This window comes from Vicugna pacos, chromosome 26 (assembly GCF_048564905.1).
Source record: "Vicugna pacos chromosome 26, VicPac4, whole genome shotgun sequence".
Taxonomy (NCBI): Eukaryota; Metazoa; Chordata; class Mammalia; order Artiodactyla; family Camelidae; genus Vicugna; species Vicugna pacos.
Window position 1 is genome coordinate 13298204 of NC_133012.1, and position 17449 is coordinate 13315652.

At 37.2% G+C, this 17449-nt stretch overlaps 1 long non-coding RNA gene across 1 annotated transcript in view; it reads left to right on the forward strand.

Moving 5' to 3' along the window:
- Nucleotides 1–12838: 12838 nt before the first annotated feature.
- LOC116285722 (uncharacterized) overlaps nucleotides 12839–17449 on the forward strand; it is a 147484-nt gene continuing 142873 nt past the window's right edge. Inside the window, exon 1 of the long non-coding RNA XR_012064637.1 lies at nucleotides 12839–13049. This is a non-coding gene — a long non-coding RNA (uncharacterized lncRNA). The remainder of the gene's footprint in view (nucleotides 13050–17449) is intronic.

The window sequence follows — 17449 nt, forward strand, 5'->3', positions numbered from 1 at the left end:
GTTTCTAGTTTTTAACTAGGGTATATCAGAGCATTCATAGATGATCATCTTTTTGGGTGCAATTAATAATTTTCTTTGGCTCCAACAGAAACACATATTTATACAATTATTTTAGATTATTCACTTGCAAGTGTTATCTTTGATTCTCAAAATGAGTTATCCTTTCTTATTTATGCCATTACTGCCACCAGATTAATCATCCTTAAAATGCTACTGATTGCTTAAACAGCTTTAATGGCTCCCTACCACCTAGGTGTGACTCAGTAACTTCTTAAGATAGTAATGCGTATTTTCTTCTCTTTGCTCTGTGTAATTTTTCTCCTCACCACCAATTCCCTCACTGCAAGAAGGCAACCAAATTTTTCTTTGCCCTCTGCTTTGAGAGATTTTTATGTTGTGGGCCAAAATGGGAAGGTGCTAGGCAAACTAAATGCCATCAATATCTAATTTTTCCAAGCTTCTTCATACTTAAGGGATTTTAGAGACAATCATTCCAGAAGGGATGGGTTAGAGGCAAAAATTGGTTGGGGGTCTGAAATAGCTGGACGTAGATATGTGGACATATCAGCCTAGACATCACATGAGACTTAACAGATCTTACGAATATTGGAGTACACTACCTGATTTCCTGCAGAGTCTTTTAGGACAATACTTATGGTGTTGCTGAAAGATGTCCAAGAGGACTGATGCAAACAAATGTAAGGTAGGAAACAATGTGCTACATACTTTCTGTTCTCTCTGATGTGCTTCTGTCCTTCTCTGTCCAGGGCTGACTGGTAGGAACTACTTGTCATGCCCTCTGCTTTTAGTTAAGAGCCCATCAGTGGGGAGCCCTGGTAGAGCACTGGGGGGATGAAGATGTATGGTGTAAGGATACTTAATTCTCTATTTCCTTGCAAGTTGCCTTAGTCTAGCTTTATCCTTCTGCAGAATGCCATTGCTTATCTCAAGGTGGCCCCCACGCACACAGCTCTGTCTTCCTGAGTTCTGGTGATTACTCCACCTCCTTGTTCCTTAGGATCTAGGATGTCAACAGAGTCACTGCTGCTAGATTTGGTTGCTGCTTGTATTATGGGTCCCCTTCATCTGCCCAGCTTTTAAATAGACATTTTACATACAACCTCTTTCTCTTTGTATTTTTCTGATTTGAGTGTGTTATTTCTTATTGCCTATTCGTATCAAGAGAAAGAGAAAGGACAGTGGAACAGTCTAACATGGGTATAATGTGAATTCTATAAATAAATGAGAGGAGAAATGCAATAAAAAATATGTAATCTGTAAAAATACAAATAAATGAAAACTAAAACACATTCAGCACAGATCAAAGATAATAATCTTCAGATATGGGAAGCAAAATGTATACCAAATAACATAAACAAAAATAAATTCAATTTATGTATAGCAGATACTGCAGAAAGAGAATCAAAGAAAAATAAGAGATCTTAAAAACTGTCATAATGAAAAATGGGTTACACGTAAATGAACAATAGACGGACTCAAGCCTTTCTTCTCAGTTGCAACAAAAGAAGCCAGAAGATTATGGAATAACAGATTTAAAAGAGTGAGAGAAAACAACTATCAACCTAGAATTATAGACTCGAGAAAAAAGGTTTCAAGGATCAGGGTGAAAAATAGCTCCAGACAAATAAAAACTGAGAGAGTTTATTCCCAACAAACTGTACTAAAGGAATTTTTAATGACTGTGATCCGGGAAAAAGAAAATTGATCCCTGAGGAAGATCTGAGAAGCAAGAAGACAGCCAGCTCTGAAAATGGTAGACCTGTGGGTATGCCTAAACAAATATCAACTATATAAATTGGTAATGATGCATCTAATTTCTGGAGTTAAAAAAAAAAGACAAGTGTAAAATCTTGAACATCAATGGAGTATAATTTGGAAAGTAAATATTGCAATGTATTAAACAAAGCTCCTCTTACTGTAAGGATGGCAGTTGATGTTTAGAGATTTGTACGTATAGGCTGGGCTTGTATTTCTATAGTAGAGGATTTAAGACAATTAGCTGGGAGTAATTTAGAGGGAAAAAAAATCTCAAGCAGTTTGCTGTATCCACAGAAGTACCTGACATTTTGCAGTTTTCTTTCCCCAGGATCCCTAAAGCCAAGTGAAACTATATTTTGCCTTTAGACAGGAAGGGACAAAGCTATGATAAGCTGAGATACTGAGGAGATTCCTTTTCCTGATTATTTGGGAGGGGTCTCAAGAGGAGTTACTCTTCCTAGTTGCATATCCTTTCTTTCCAAATAGGCAGCTGGTAAGCGAGGCAACTTCTAAATTAGAGACAGGGTTCACATGCTGATGGCTGGCGAGATAATAGTTTAAATATGGGACTACCAGTCAGCACAAAGATTCCCTTCTTCTGCCTCAGGGTTTTCTTTAATTGAAACAGATTTCTCTTTCTGTTTTATGCAGTTCTGTACCAGAGCAAACTACATTTTATGGGCAAAAAAGAAAGGTCAGGAATCTATTTTTTGATTTACGGCTTTAGTTGTGGCTTGCACTGGAAAGTACAATGAATGCTGCTTCTTTGCAATGCTGGACCAGTCCAAGTAGTCAATTTGGTTTCATTTTGGTTTGAATGCTTCCTATAGACAGGGTCTGATTTCTTCCAATAACCGTCTTGGCACACGCTCACAGACGGGCGGGTTCCTCACTTACCTTGTTATTTCTTAATGCTCTATTAAGCTCCGAATTCAAAGGCCAGACTTTTATTTTCTGTCCTACAGAAATACCTGACTTTGGGTGCCATGTTTCAAGGGCAATATAAGCAGTTTAATAACCTAGAAAGGTTTCATCATTTCTTTCACACTACATTCTACCATTACCCATGGGATATAAAAAAATAAAGAGATTGATTTTCTTTGCTAAGAACAGAATTTCGTCCTTGGTCTTACTTTAGAGACAAGTAAAGGTCACAATGCATCCAACTGCTTTCCTTGAAGCCTAGCAGCTCTCAGATCACCTCACAAGAAGCTTCAGAGGTGTGGTAACTTGGGGGGACTCAGATTAACCTGCTAAGTACAATCTTTCAGGCTCAGCATCATGCTCTGACATGAAAATAATTTAGTCCCTAAAGATAATAATTTGTATTTCTCAAGGAAATTTTACTTTGTCTAAAACTGAATTTTTTTTTCTTTCTTTTTTTTTTTTTTCCAGAGCAGGATTTCCATCAAACAATGCAAGGGAAAAATAATTTTTCAAATAAAAACTTTCAAAAACAATGTAGTACTGAATTTGAACTCTTCCAAGGTTCTTCATTTTTTAAATTAACAGGCTTCACAGAACTTGTTTTTGACACTTTCATTCAACTTTATAGTTGCTTTCTTGTGGAAAGAACCTGTCGACCACTTACTTCTTTGTGTCAGAAGTCAGAACTCATGATGATATTTTAAGTCACAAAAATCATGCTTTAAAAAATTTTTCTAATTAGAATGTGTGCATGTGTGCTGTACAATATCTTAATCAAATATTCTATTATCATTCAAGGGTGAGAGTTCTGGGTTGTAAAAAACAGTATGGGAGATGTTAGCATACTGCTTGCATTTAAAGTCATGAAACTAAATAGGACTACGTAGGATGTGAGTGTATTAAAAACACTCTAGAACTAAGCTCTGAGACATTTAAATATTTAGTGGTTGATGAGTTGATGTGGAAACAGCAAAGAAGACAGAGTTACTACTGAGATATGGAAAGAACCAGAAGCAATGCCCTATAAGCCAAGGGAGGAAAAAGTGTTTTTTTCCAGCTGGGTCAGATCTTGCCGTAGCCAAATAAAATGAGAGCTGAGATTAGTACACTAGATTTGGTTACATAATAGTCACTGAAGAGTTTGTTAAATGTTTTCTATGGGATGGGATCCACAGATGTTTCAATGGAGTGAACTGCATAAATATGAAAGGAGAAAAATTGGTTCTAGACAATAATTTTGAGATTTTTCTATAGAAGAAGGAAAAAATCTTCAGGGTATAGCAGGAGCAGTACATGAGGTCAAGGAAGTTACTATTTAATACAAAGATAAGAGAATAAAATAAGATTACATGTATAATCTAGCAGAAGAGATTGGAGTCAACTATCTATCTTTATATAAGAATATTAGAAGAATTAGCTCTGGATAATGAGGAAGACATAGAGGAAATTCGCAGAAGGAATGAAGAAATATAGAGAAAATTAGAGGAGTTGGTTTTGGATAGGAGTTCACCCACAGGAATAGAAGAGAAAGCAAAGTACTTGGGCACAGATTCCGGAGAGATTAGATGCCATAGTGAGAACTTGTGGAAGTGGAAGTCCTCTTCTGATTTCAATAGGTAGTAAGGCCGTCATTGGAAAGTCAGGATAGGAAATGAGGTGTTGGATGTTTGAGGAGAGAGAGCCAATCAAAGTAGAGCGGGGCATTTGGTTGATTCCCTCAAACAGACAAACCTTTAGTTGTTTCTGAAACAACTACATAATTTTTGTTCATCTCATACTAAAAGGACAGATTTCAGTGAATCATTGGCTTTTAACCCAGTAATTCTTTTTTTTTTCCTGATAGATTTAAGCATTGAGATTCACTAGGCTTTATAATTCTCATCTCACACTGTCTCCACCTGCTCAGCATTAGAGTAGGGAATAATTACTGTTTTTGCATCACATTTTGCACTGTGTCTGGGTTTCACAGTGGGTTATAAAAGCCAGTAGGAGTTGTTCTCAGCATCATAATGTTATGTTTCAAAGGTATAAAAATTCTTTGAAATGAAGCTTGATAATTCCAGGTTAAATAAGACTTTGAGGTTAAAAGTAGTGCCACCATGTTATTAACGTACCAATTTGCTTATTACTATTTATAATCCATTCATTGCCATTTGCAAGATAAAATCAAATACCAAAAGGAAAAAAAAGATATGAAGAAAATCACAATAGTTTACCAAGGGAAACATCAGTAATAGGTTATTCTACGTAATCAAATGAGTAATCAAATGAGCAAGTGACAACTTAAATTAATTGCCTATATCCTGTGCCACTCAAATAGTTAATATTCTAGATAGCTAATTCTTTTCTTTAGAAGTATGTTATTTTTAACTTTCCATTTTGACTATTTAATACAAGGCAAATTAAGGGACATTCTCTATGCACTGTACTATTTCTTCACTATTTGTTGTTGCTTCTGTTTGAACTAATGAATGATACACTGCTAAGTAAGTAGATAGATACATAAACTGTGAATGATAAAAGTGAAAGTATAAATTTGGCAAATAGAAACTGGTTTTTAGAGACTGTATTAATCACTTTTGTTATATACTACCAGAAAATTTAGTGGCTAGAAAAAAAGAAAAACCCTTTATTTCACAGGTCTAGGGGTTGGAATTAAGGGTTGAGGTCATCGAGTCTGGGTACTTCTGGTCTCTTGAGCACATTTACGTGTCTGCAGTCAGCTGCCAGTCTGCCTTGCTGGTGGCTGCCTATCTTGTTTCTGCTCCTCCTGGTTTTGATTTATCCCGGAGCCAGAGCTGACCATGTGGCAATGGAGGTTCCAAGAGAGAGCACACAAGAATGAATGTCTCTTGAGGACTAAGCTTGTGACTGGCACCAGCACTTCTGACACATTCTAGGGGGCAAAGCAAGTCACAAGGCTGGTGGACATTTAATAAACTCTTGGTGTGACAAGCTGAAGAGTTACATTGCCCAGGAACTTGGATTCAGGCAAAGTGAATCATGTTGGTTATTTTTGCAAAAAAAAAAAAAAACTACCATAGTGACAAATTAATCCAATGGACAATTAATAGTGTAATCATTAGAAATGGGCAACAGAAAAAAACACTGCAAGGAAGATAGAAGGGGATTACCAAATAAAGAAAAAAATCATTTTACTTTTTAAAAACCAGATTATGTGATTTACTGAATAAAATACCTTGATGATCTGGAATCAGCGTGGACTCATTACTCAATGGCAGCAAGGGAAACATACACTCTGGGGAACTGTGGGTGTGTCTCAATCAAAGGACGTTAGAAAGATGCATTATAGAATTTAAGCTTGTGATAGGTGATTTTTGGAGACAGTTTAAAGAAGGAAAGCTTAGCTCTGGATTGGCTGCTGTCAGAAAACAGGGTGTCTTAATACTTATCTAGAAGAAGGGGCGACTAGACTAAGCTAGAGTCGCAGAGCTGTCCTTAGTAAAGAACAGCAGTCACTCACATCAGCCGGCATAGGAGGATGTAGGGTGTTTTGGTGGCTTGCACAGAATTTCAGTTTGTGCCTAGGCAAACGTAGTATGCATAATCGACTTGATTTATTATAAGTTTATATTAGGTTCCAGGTCATGGCTACATTGTTACATTTCCAAGGAAATTTTTTTTTTTATCATTCCCCTGCAAACTATTTGCAATTTATCTTCTACAGCTGTATTTGTTTCCTTTACTGCCTATCCATTCCCTCGGTTAAAACATTTAGAAATGTTAGTAAAATTAAGATTTTCAATGTTGACAAGAATATATTTCATTAAATTAGGATCACTTTATGTGTGGTTTTATATTGTGGTCCTAAAATGTGTTTATTTTAAGCATTTTATCATGAAAAAGAGAATGATTAGTCCAAATCTCAACAAGACACTAAATCAATGTACAATAAGTCACATATAGAGCTTCGACAATGATCAGTTAAATTTTCTTAGGAACAGTTTGTAAGTGGAACAAATGACTTTATTTACAAGTCCCCCTCCCTCCCCATTTTAATCAAGTTTTTAGAGAAGATTTAGTCATTTTGGTCTTTTGGAAATGAAAGAAAACAAGACTAAAAGTAGTCCTGTAGGTGGCAGTCAAACTCTAAATATGAATTTAAATTTTCTAGTTGATACAGTTGATTTCTATCTTTGGAAAGTACTTTAAAAAAAGCCAACGTACTTTACAATATTCTCTTTACCACTATTTTACAATGTGTCTGAATTATTAAATCTTTTGTACAAAGTCATTTAAGATGCACTGTATAAAACCTCTAGAAAACTAAAAATAAGAGAAGCATGACCTGTAATAGGATAGTATGTCTAAATCAACTGTATTAGAAATATGTTTGTTACAGTTATGTTATCATAAACATTTAAAGTAATGTTATACATAGAGTAGAACAATAATCTTTTTTACTTTATATTTATCAAGTAAGGAACATATTAAATGCCATTTCTTTTCATAGTGGTAGGTAAGTTAACACTTAGAATGTTGCTTTCAAGAGATACTGACTTAACTTTCATCCTTACATGTCTGTAAGAGGATAATTGTAGATTTCACATACTCAGAGAAATACGACTTCTAAGATTCACATCAAAGAAAAAATATACGAGGAATACTACTCAGCCATAAAAACCGACAACATAACGCCATTTGCAGCAACATGGATGCTCCTAGAGAATGTCATTCTAAGTGAAGTAAGCCAGAAAGAGAAAGAAAAATACCGTATGAGATCGCTCATATGTGGAATCTAAAGACTCATGGACAGAGAATACAGACTTGTGGTTACCAGGGGGGTAGAGGGTGGGAAGGGATAGACTGGGATTTCAAAATTGTAGAATAGATAAACAAGATTACACTGTATAGCACAGGGAAATATACACAAAATGGTATGATAAATCACAGAGAAAAAAATGTGACAATGAGTGTGTATATGTCCATGAATGACTGAAAAATTGTGCTGAACACTGGAATTTGACACAACATTGTAAAATGATTATAAATCAATAAAAAATGTTAAAAAAAAGAAAAAATATACAATTTGCACTTGACAACACATTAATAACTTGATATATGTTACATATCATATAGCAACAGTGATTCAAAGGAGGAAGCTAATTATTGATACTTTGCAGACACAATCTGTTTAATTCTTAAAAACGTCCTATATTATATTCATCATAAGGATTATTCAAAATATTTGACACTGTTAATGACATGAGCACTGACCAATTAGAAGTGATGCTGGCTGAAATCATGTATGGGCACACCGGTGTGAACCAGCCTAAGATCACCCAGGTGTTAACTATATTCAACCTGTGTAGAAAGCTACACAACTGAAGTAAACAGACTGCCAGATATTTTTTCAGCAAAGATGGGTACATTCGGGATCAGCAGAGAATTGCAATTTGAGTTCTGCAAGCCTGCAGATTCCCACAAAACAAGAGAAGGAGAATGCTTTTATAGAGAGGAAAAGGAAGTTGGGAGGGCTAAGATAAACAAAGAGTTCATGGCGTTTCACTGGCTGAGTCCTTGCCAGGAAGGAAGAGTTTTCTTCTTCCTGTTGGGCTCTGCTAAATTCACAGGGCATGAGCGCTCCCCCTTCTGGTCTCCCAACTATCTTTAACTGAGGTTTCTGTTTTGTTTTGTTTTTTCTTTTACAAACTCTATAAAATTAAAAACTATTTTCCCTTTATTTAAGTTGAATAATCTCCATAGATTTAGCCATCTCAGTAGGAATGATTCTATGGTATTTAAACTATTAAATCTTCAAATTCTTCATCAGCCTCTTCAATTTTAGCTGTCAAAAATATTTACCCCTTGTCCACTTTTTTTAAAAAAGTTGCTAAAAACAAATCCTGCTTTTTTTAGTGGATATTTTCTTGTACTACTAATGCATGCCATATCAAAAATAAAATGCAATATTTTTACATTTATCAATTATTCCTTTCCCAAAGAAATACAACATTTTCTAATCCATAAATCACCATAAACATCTAAAATTGGCACTTCAATTTTTTCTTTTAGTATATTGGAATATATCTACAAAGTAATATATTTTTAATTTAGCTTTATTTTAAATACACTTTTAAACTTTCGTTTTCACCCTTTAAAGTTTATTAGTTTTTTTTTTTTAAGTTATTACCCTTTCTAAAACTAAGTTTGGAAGACTCTCAAAGAATGTATCTGAGGAAGAACTCCCCTTTTTAGGCTATAATTTCTTTATCTGGAAGAGTAGGAAGTTGGATTAGATGAGGTCTCAGATTCCTTCCAGCTTCAGGTTTAAAAGTGTCAAAAATTAAGGAAACACACTTTATTTTTTCTGATATATTAAATCTGTGTTTCTCTTTTTTGTCTAAGTTAAATCACATCAATTTCTTTGGCTTTTTAGGTTTTGTTTTATAGTCTTCCTTATCCATCTTTTCTAACTTAGAGGCATTCCCATTTATTTTCCACTCCTTATGTAGGTCTTGTATTCGCTGTAACTTTGCTACCTTTATTAAGAGTAGGATGGCTTTGGGTATGGCCCCAAGGCTATGGTGAGAGAAAATCAGAGGGTCTCACTTGAAAGAACTGGGATGTTACATTTTATTTCTGGGAGGCAGTGATTTTGCCAGAGGGAAGGAGTCATTTCACTTTAGCAGGGATTTTTTTTTTTCAAACTTTTGCATCTTTATCCTTGGACTCTAGTGCCTGAACCTACAAGTCTGCTAAATCCTTCCATGATTTTTTTTATCACACTGTATACAACATTCTTTCAAATGTAAAGTCAGAGTGTAAGTCTCTTTTGAAATTATGGTTGTAAAATGAGAAATGGTGCTTATTTCAGATTAAACCTCTTTTCACTTTCCATAAAAGCTTTATTCTTTTACACATAATATCTGATGTTACATTGAAGTAAAAAAAAAAAAAGAATAAAACTGAGGAGATGGAGTAATAATGTTTGTGACTACTGAAGTGACAGAAATGTGTGGCTGGATGATACACTGACAAGTCATTTATTTCACCCTGTCCCTTGTCTGTTAAATCAGCCAGGGAAATGGGTCTAAAAATCTTTTATGCTGCTCTACGGCATCAAGGCCTAATGGTTCCTTTTCAGTACTGTTATCAATTTAGGCTTCTAATTATACTTCAGTCATCAGACCATCAGCATATGGTGTTTTAAAAAAGACTGGGAATATTAACTGAGCATGACTCCTTAGCATATTCAAATTATAATTTCCTTCATGCTTTGAGGGCAACTGGAGGAGACACTAGCACATTTTCTTTAAATCCTCATCTCTCAAGTTAGTCCTGCTTTATTAAGATCTAGGTATGAGTTTCCAACTCCTAAGTCACTTACATTCAAAGCTCAAATCATATACAAAAAATGATTTCATTCCTGAAGTTTGGAAAAATAGAAAAGTGGTAAAGTGCTTATTTCCTCTTGTCCTGACTATGAAATAAACTGTGCAAAACAATATGTATATAACTGCACTGTTTGCTCCATAACATACAGAAATGTTATTTGCCAACAATAGCACAAAGGAGGTGAGTGGGAGCAAAACTGTAGTGCGTCAAGGAAATGATGCCAGATGGTAACTCAAATCCATAGGGACAAATGGAGAAATGGTATATAAGAAGATATAAATACATATACTGTAAGTGTTTCAGATGCATAGTTGCTCTCCTTTCTTTTCTCAGTCCTTTTAAAATAAATACAATTATATAAAGTAATATACATATATAACAATTTACTATTGGATTTGTATGATATATAGATGCAATGTGTGTAACAATAATACCACAAAAAAATCAAACCCTTTGGAAATAATGTTTCTATATCTCAATGGAATTAATTCAATATAAACCTAGAATAGATTCTAAGTTAAGATGTATATAAAAATTCTTGGAGCAACAACTAAGAAAACTTTTTAAATAGTTAAAAAATACTAAAGAAATTAGAATGTCACATTAAAAATATTCACTTAGTGCAAAAATCCTCAATGTAAAGGAGGAATAGAGGAACAAAAAAGATACAAGACTGCAAACAAAAAGTAATGTAGCAGATGTATTCTAACGCTACCAATAAACATTTGATGGTGAATAAATGAAACAATCCAATCTCTCTCTCTCTCCCCCTATTATCTATATATGAAATACACTTGCTTAGTTAGATATCAAACTGGTATAACGATCTATACAGGATAATAAAACCATAAAATTTAGGTTTATTTTCTTTACCATACAGAAATCGTTTCTATGAGACAGTAATCATTTGCATCTCATCAGTTTGTTTTTTCAGTTTAGTATCTATCCTTATAGTCTAGGCCTTATTAATAGTACATAAATGCTTCCATTAAAGATTCAGATGATTCTTAGGTGGCTTTGTTAAACAGTGTTCCAGTATCACATAAAAAGAGCCTGCTGCATTCTTTTACCTTGGTGGGTTTCTTTGTTTGCTTGTTTTTTTAACATTTTTCTTAATGCTCCTATGTTATCTGCTGTTATTTACTGATATGCCGCTTCATCTAAGAAATGAGGTGACCAGAAGCATGCATTCCTTGATACTAATCCACCCTCTGGACACACACTCAGCTGTATGGCTGATAGATAGACATGCAAAGTTTTAAAATGATCTTCCTTTATGGCTGAAGAATTATAGTTGAAGTTGTCTGGAAGCACAGTGTTTCTGTCATCAACATATAACCTAAGCCCCTACACCAGCCTCCTTTGTCCTGCTTTGTGGTATCAGAGCTGGACCTTGCAATCACTTCTGTAACACCTGGCATAGTGCTAAGCATTATAGGAGAAGGCTCTGGAAGGGTACCCTCGGAGAAAGGACCCTCTCTTCTGGAACCTATGGTTTCCCCCCTTTTGCTTCAGTGATACGCCGCTGAGCTGCCATTCTCCTGTGGGTCACTCAGTAGTGGGACCTGACCCTTGGGTGGCTTCTTAGCGAGTTTTGCCAGAGCCCCGGGTGCAGCATTCTTACCTCAGAGGTGGCTTTCCAGCAAGTGTCCTGCTCCCCATCCTCCTCAGCCGGGGGCTCCTTCGCGCAGTCGGGTTCCGCTCGCAGGGCCTGGTGTGCAACACCTCAGAGAAATTCTCCGCCGTCCAGTGGGCGGCAGCCGCACCTTCTCCAGCTGGTTCTGAACATCAGTCTGGGTGGCCTTCTTTTGAGATTCTCTTCCCTGGGATTCTCTGTTTTAGCACTGGAAGTGGATGCCATTCACCACCCCAGCGCGCGAGGATGGAGCCGTGTTCCTGCACTGGCGACGGGCAGCCGAGGAGGCGGGCAAGGACGAGCGCTTCTCCAGGATCAAAACCGAGCAGGCGCCACGTATTCAGAGCAGGAGAACCAGCTCCATCTTCAGCTCGACGCTTGGACGACCGCAGAAACCCACCGCCTCTTTTACCTCAGCCGCCGCTCTGACCCACGGTTTACCGTCGTCCAGGACTGGTATGACCGCCAACAAGCAGTTTACGAAGCGGTCCGTAGACGACTTGGAGGAGCGGTGCTACCTCAGCTGGACCGAGTTTGCGACGCACGGCCTCCAGGCGCCCGTATACGAGACTGCGCACGCGCGACGGCGGAAGCGCCGGCTGAAGCGCCTCTGCGGTCTCGCACCACAGAGTAGGCGGCGGAGGAGGACCTGCCTACCGAGCTGCGCCAGATCTGGGCCTGGACCCGCCGGAGCCAATAAAACGACAGACACACATGCCGGGCGGCTGCGCGCCGAGCGCCGGGCCCGCAGGAGGAAGCCACACCAAAGGAGGCACCTGAGACTGCAGGCGTCAAGACTTCAGAACTCAGGTCTGAGGCGTCACGCGGCCGAGCCGGCGGATGAAGCCGCCCGATGAAGCCGCTAGGCTTCGTGGCATCAAAAAGGAGATCCAGGTCCTGGTGCAGATACGACTGGAGCTGCGTGTGGAGCTGAGTGTGACAACCACGGAGGAGCGGGCCGCGTGTGCAGCGAGCTGAGGGGTGACCTGGTGCCGCTCCGCCAGCTCAGGCAGGCCTGTGCCAAACGCGAGGACGGGCTACAGAGGCTGCAGTGCCAGCGTGAGGCACCGGCAGGGGCTGGCGTGCTGAGGGGGGCCGCCACACTGGCGTCGGGCCCGCCCGGCCCAGCCCAGGGAGAGCCAGCAGTGTCCGAACCTTCCTCGGCCCGGGCTCCGGCAAGGGCACCGTCAACCCATGAGGTGGGCGCACCCGTTACACCCAATTCCTGGAAGCAGTGGGAGCGGTCTCCGGCTTCTCTTCTGTGAAGAAAGCCAGGAAGCCGTGAGAGGCCACGCGGGTTGAGGGGAAAACCCCCACCCAGAAGAACACTTTTACCTACATGGAGAAGGTAAGGGGAGCTTGCAGAAGACAAAATACATATTTCGTATTTATTCATATTTATATAAATATCTATCCTATATTTACATAAATGTTTACGTTTTTCAATATTTAGATCATAATACACTTCTATGTAAACTCATTTAAATCTTTTTTACTTGAAAATTTCGAGTACCGTAGAGATTCACAATGAATTGCATATTTTATTGTGTTGTGGTGCTTATTACATTCCCTACTGAAGTAGCTCATTCCCAGAGGAGAGGGAGTTAAAACCCTAAGGGCCGAGTTGGAGGGAATCTTTTGAGAAGTTTGAAGGTGCCTGCTGTAATATTTAGTATTTCATTTTGAGATTTTACATTCTATTCCATAGTAGAGTCTATTCTGTTTCAATATTTAAAATTATGCTTTAGGTTACCATTGAATTACTTAATGTTTTCCTTAAAATTCCTAACACAAAAGTTACACTCCAGGAAGATGTATGTGTTTAGCAGTGATTTTTAGCTGTGACGTCCTACCTCCTGGTACATTGCTATCTCCCACCAGAAATATGAATTCCTTCGTATGATATGTTATGACTATTTTTAGAGTCTAAACACAGTCTCAAGTTGGCTCAGGTCGGTTTTCCCAGCTTTACCACCTACCTACTAGGTCTTCAGTGTTTATCACCTGTTTCCTGTTGGACATAAAAGAACCCCCAAGGTTTCAGAGGAGAGATGTTATCAGGAAGAAATTCAGGTGGGGAGTATACAATTTTGCAACACTTCCGGGCATTTCTCCTACGTGGCTGTTGGGCAAGGTGTTAGTTGCTAATAAATTGGTATCTTCTGTAGATGAGATTAGAAAGGATAATCAGTTGTTCCATGAGCCAAACTTCATTGTATGAAGTTGGATAGTTAGTTTCTGAGCTCTACTCCCTGTAGTCCTGTTGGACCACTTGGTCTTTGTACAGCATCTCTCGTGGTTGTCATTTGCTGGTTGGCGCGCCAGCCCTGTAATACCAATATGTCACTAATGCTATGTTTCCTTCCTCCTAGGTATGTACCTGTTAACCATTTCCTCTGGACATTCTAACTGTGTATGATTTGTGATCTATCATTCTAATTTTCCTTCTTTCTTTTCTTTTGTTGTTATCCCTACCTAACATCCCTTCCCCCACCAAAAAAAAAAAAAAAAAGGAAGTAAAAAAAGGGCCAGGACAATTATTTTATATTCTGGAAAAATATTTTCCCTTGAGTCTACTCCCTTCAGTCAAAATCAAAATTCTTTTGAGTTCCCCAAACTCTTAGGATGTTGGAGAAAATAGTTAGAAATGGAAATATTTGGAAGCCACCTTTGTTTTTCTACCTTGCCATAGCCCTCACTTTAAGAAACAGAGACTCAATTTAGCTTTTGCGTTGTCAGAAAGGAAAAAGGAAGATATTGGCGGGGGGGACCCAGTTTCATACTCTGAATTACATCCTGCTGTAGCTTGGTATTTCAGATGTTGTTTGTGTGTTTCCAATTGTATTACAATTCCATGAAGAGAGGCAGAATACAAAATAAAGGTTTTTTTTTTATTATTTGATAGAATTTTGTCAAAAATAGTTTTACCAATTTCTCAGGGGATATGGGTCCCTTTAAGTAACTCACTGACTCTGAAAATTTATTTTAGAAACGGGGGGACCTAATCCAATGTTGGGAGACCTAAAGCTTGCTTTTCCTGGGAGACTTAAGGACTGTTTTCCATGGCTGTCAGCACTTGATATCATATGTTACCAGGCCATGCTGGAATCACAGTTAATTTTTACTTTGCTTTCATTGTGATTTTACTTAGAAACCTTTCATGTAATAACTGAGATGGCTGATTTATGTAATCAAAAATATAGACTCTTAAACATTTTAAATACTATAAAACTTCAATTTGTAGTTTGTAAAATACTGCTTGTAATGATCTTTAGTGTTTTATAACTTGAGGAGGAGAAATCACAAACTAGAAACTGCAAAATTCAGTTAAAAATAAAACCTCAAGCTATTCTCAGTTAATGGAGTTAAAGATTATAAAGAAATCTCATTTCTATAAGAAACATTCTGCAAAATAATAAGCTTATCAGAATTTAATATTTCCATTTTATAGATTGTCTAATGAGTTGCCAAAGTTAACATTACACTTTTAAAAATAATTCATAATGTTTTCTTCCTAGCGTTTGCTTTACATTATTATTTTACCCTTTCCTGAATCTGGAAACATATTGCTTTGATAACTCTACAAAATTTTCAGCCTTGTGACTATTTAAACAAATCTTATGTAGTGGGATGTAAGTGAAGAAGTGATGCCATTATTTAGATGGCTTATTCTAAAATTTGTACTTGTACATTGAAAAGAAGAAGCAAAAAAATTCTCCTCAAGAAATAAAGATTTGCCCCAGAGATGGCAACACTAGTACTGTTGTCATACCTATCATGTTAACTGCCTAAAAGTGATACAGACTATCATAGCATAACTAGATTCAAATTTATGTTCTAATTTAGACAATTTCTGTCACCACAAAAAATACAGATGGTCATTCAGAGACAACATTTATCATTGATAAGGGAATGTGACATATAGAGTCATTTGAATGAATGTGACTATTTTACAGTGATGTACATCTGTTCACTTTTCTCAAGTATAATAACTTGGTCACCTCACTCAGATTACCTTTATATCCTGTGTGTTGAAGTACCATGTCTGCTTTAGGTCATGTGAAAAGGAGCATACATCAAGGGTGTAAATACTTCAGTGATTGTCCTTCATTTCCAAAGTGTGTGTGTGTGTGTGTGTGTGTGTGTATGTATCAAGCTAACTGTTTTGAAAGACTTTTTTGAGACTGAGAAGAGTTGGAATAAATCTTAAAAACATATTTTTTAGTGACATTCAGGAGTGACTGTGGAAGTTCTTCCTTCTAGGAGGGAAAAAAAGCAGATTGAGAACTTCATACACATTAAAGTTACTATAGCATTTGAATACAAATTTCTATTTACATAAAATATGGCTTTATATGACTTTTAGCTTAAATTTAGGAGTTTCTAATAAATATAAAAACACTGCATAAATATTCAGAAAGCTATGTATGAACATTTGGATTCTGACGTTTGAAAATCACTAAAATCCACTCATATTATTTTGAGACTGGTTAGAAAAAAAGTGCCATTTAAATATTTGAATTATAGGGGAGTGCTCCTTCATTGACCCATAGTAAGCAGATTAAAATTTATCCATTTTTTAAAAAGGGAATATCTTCTGTTAATTTTTGTTTAAGGAAAGAGATTTTATTAGTTTTGAACTTTCAGTTTATGTCTTCTCCTTACTCTTTCATTTAAAAAAAAGAGTCTGAAATGAGAAACAAACACTGAATATATATGTCAATTATGCTTCAGTAAAGCTGGGTAAAAATCCCCTAATACTATCCACTTTAAAAGATTTGCAGAGGGCATGTCTTCACCTCTCTAGCCAATCCAGGCAAGCAGAGGTGGAGCAGCCCTGAGTGGACTTCCCCTTTGGATACTGTCCATGCTCTTTATGTCTGTAGCTATTCTGCACATACTGTGTTCTGTTACAAAGAAGCTGCCCGAAAGTTCCCTGACCAGGCCAGATCCTTTGTGCTTTTTAGGCTCTGTTAAAAGAATAAAGCAAATATAGTGGTCCTTGGACAGGAGAACCCTGGACAGAGCTGGGACATAGGCAAGCTCCGCTCCCCTTCCGTTTCTGAAATGTCTCCTGGCCTTGTAGTCTCCATGGCCTCATTTGGCAGCCCGGTTGCCTAGCTCTCTCTCCACTCTATTTCTTCCCCAAACTTTAAATTCTAAAACTTCTCACTGTCCTTAGTCTTGAATGCCTTCCTAGGTAGCTGAGTATTTAATAGAGAAACCAATAAAGGCAATGGTGTTTAATCAGTGGTTTCTTGTGGCTTTCTGTTTTGAAAATAAAAGCATTTTTAATTGTGGCATTCAAAGTCTAAATAAAGTGGAAGATTACTGACATTGGTCAGCAAACCAAAGGACAAAACATTTTGAGGCCAGAAGAAATTTTTCTGGCAGTTTTCCTGTTAAACTATGTGTCTGCTCAGGTCATTGTGGGATGTACCAGTCCTCACATATGAAGATTCTTGCAAAGTATTTTTTTTTTAAGATTATAGGTTATAAACAGTGAAGCAAGAAATCATTCTCTTATCCCTAAGAAGATGCTCACAATTTCCTGCAAATTTGTAACTGTATATATTTGGCATTCAGATTAGGCAGACTTTAACAGAGACTTGTGATGTACCTGATTTTGTTCTGGGCACTTTGATATTTTTATATTATGCATGAAGAAAATATATTTTATTTTTATTTTGTTTTTTCAGTGGGGGTAGTTATAATTAGGTAGGTCTTTCTTTTCTTTCTTTCCTTTCC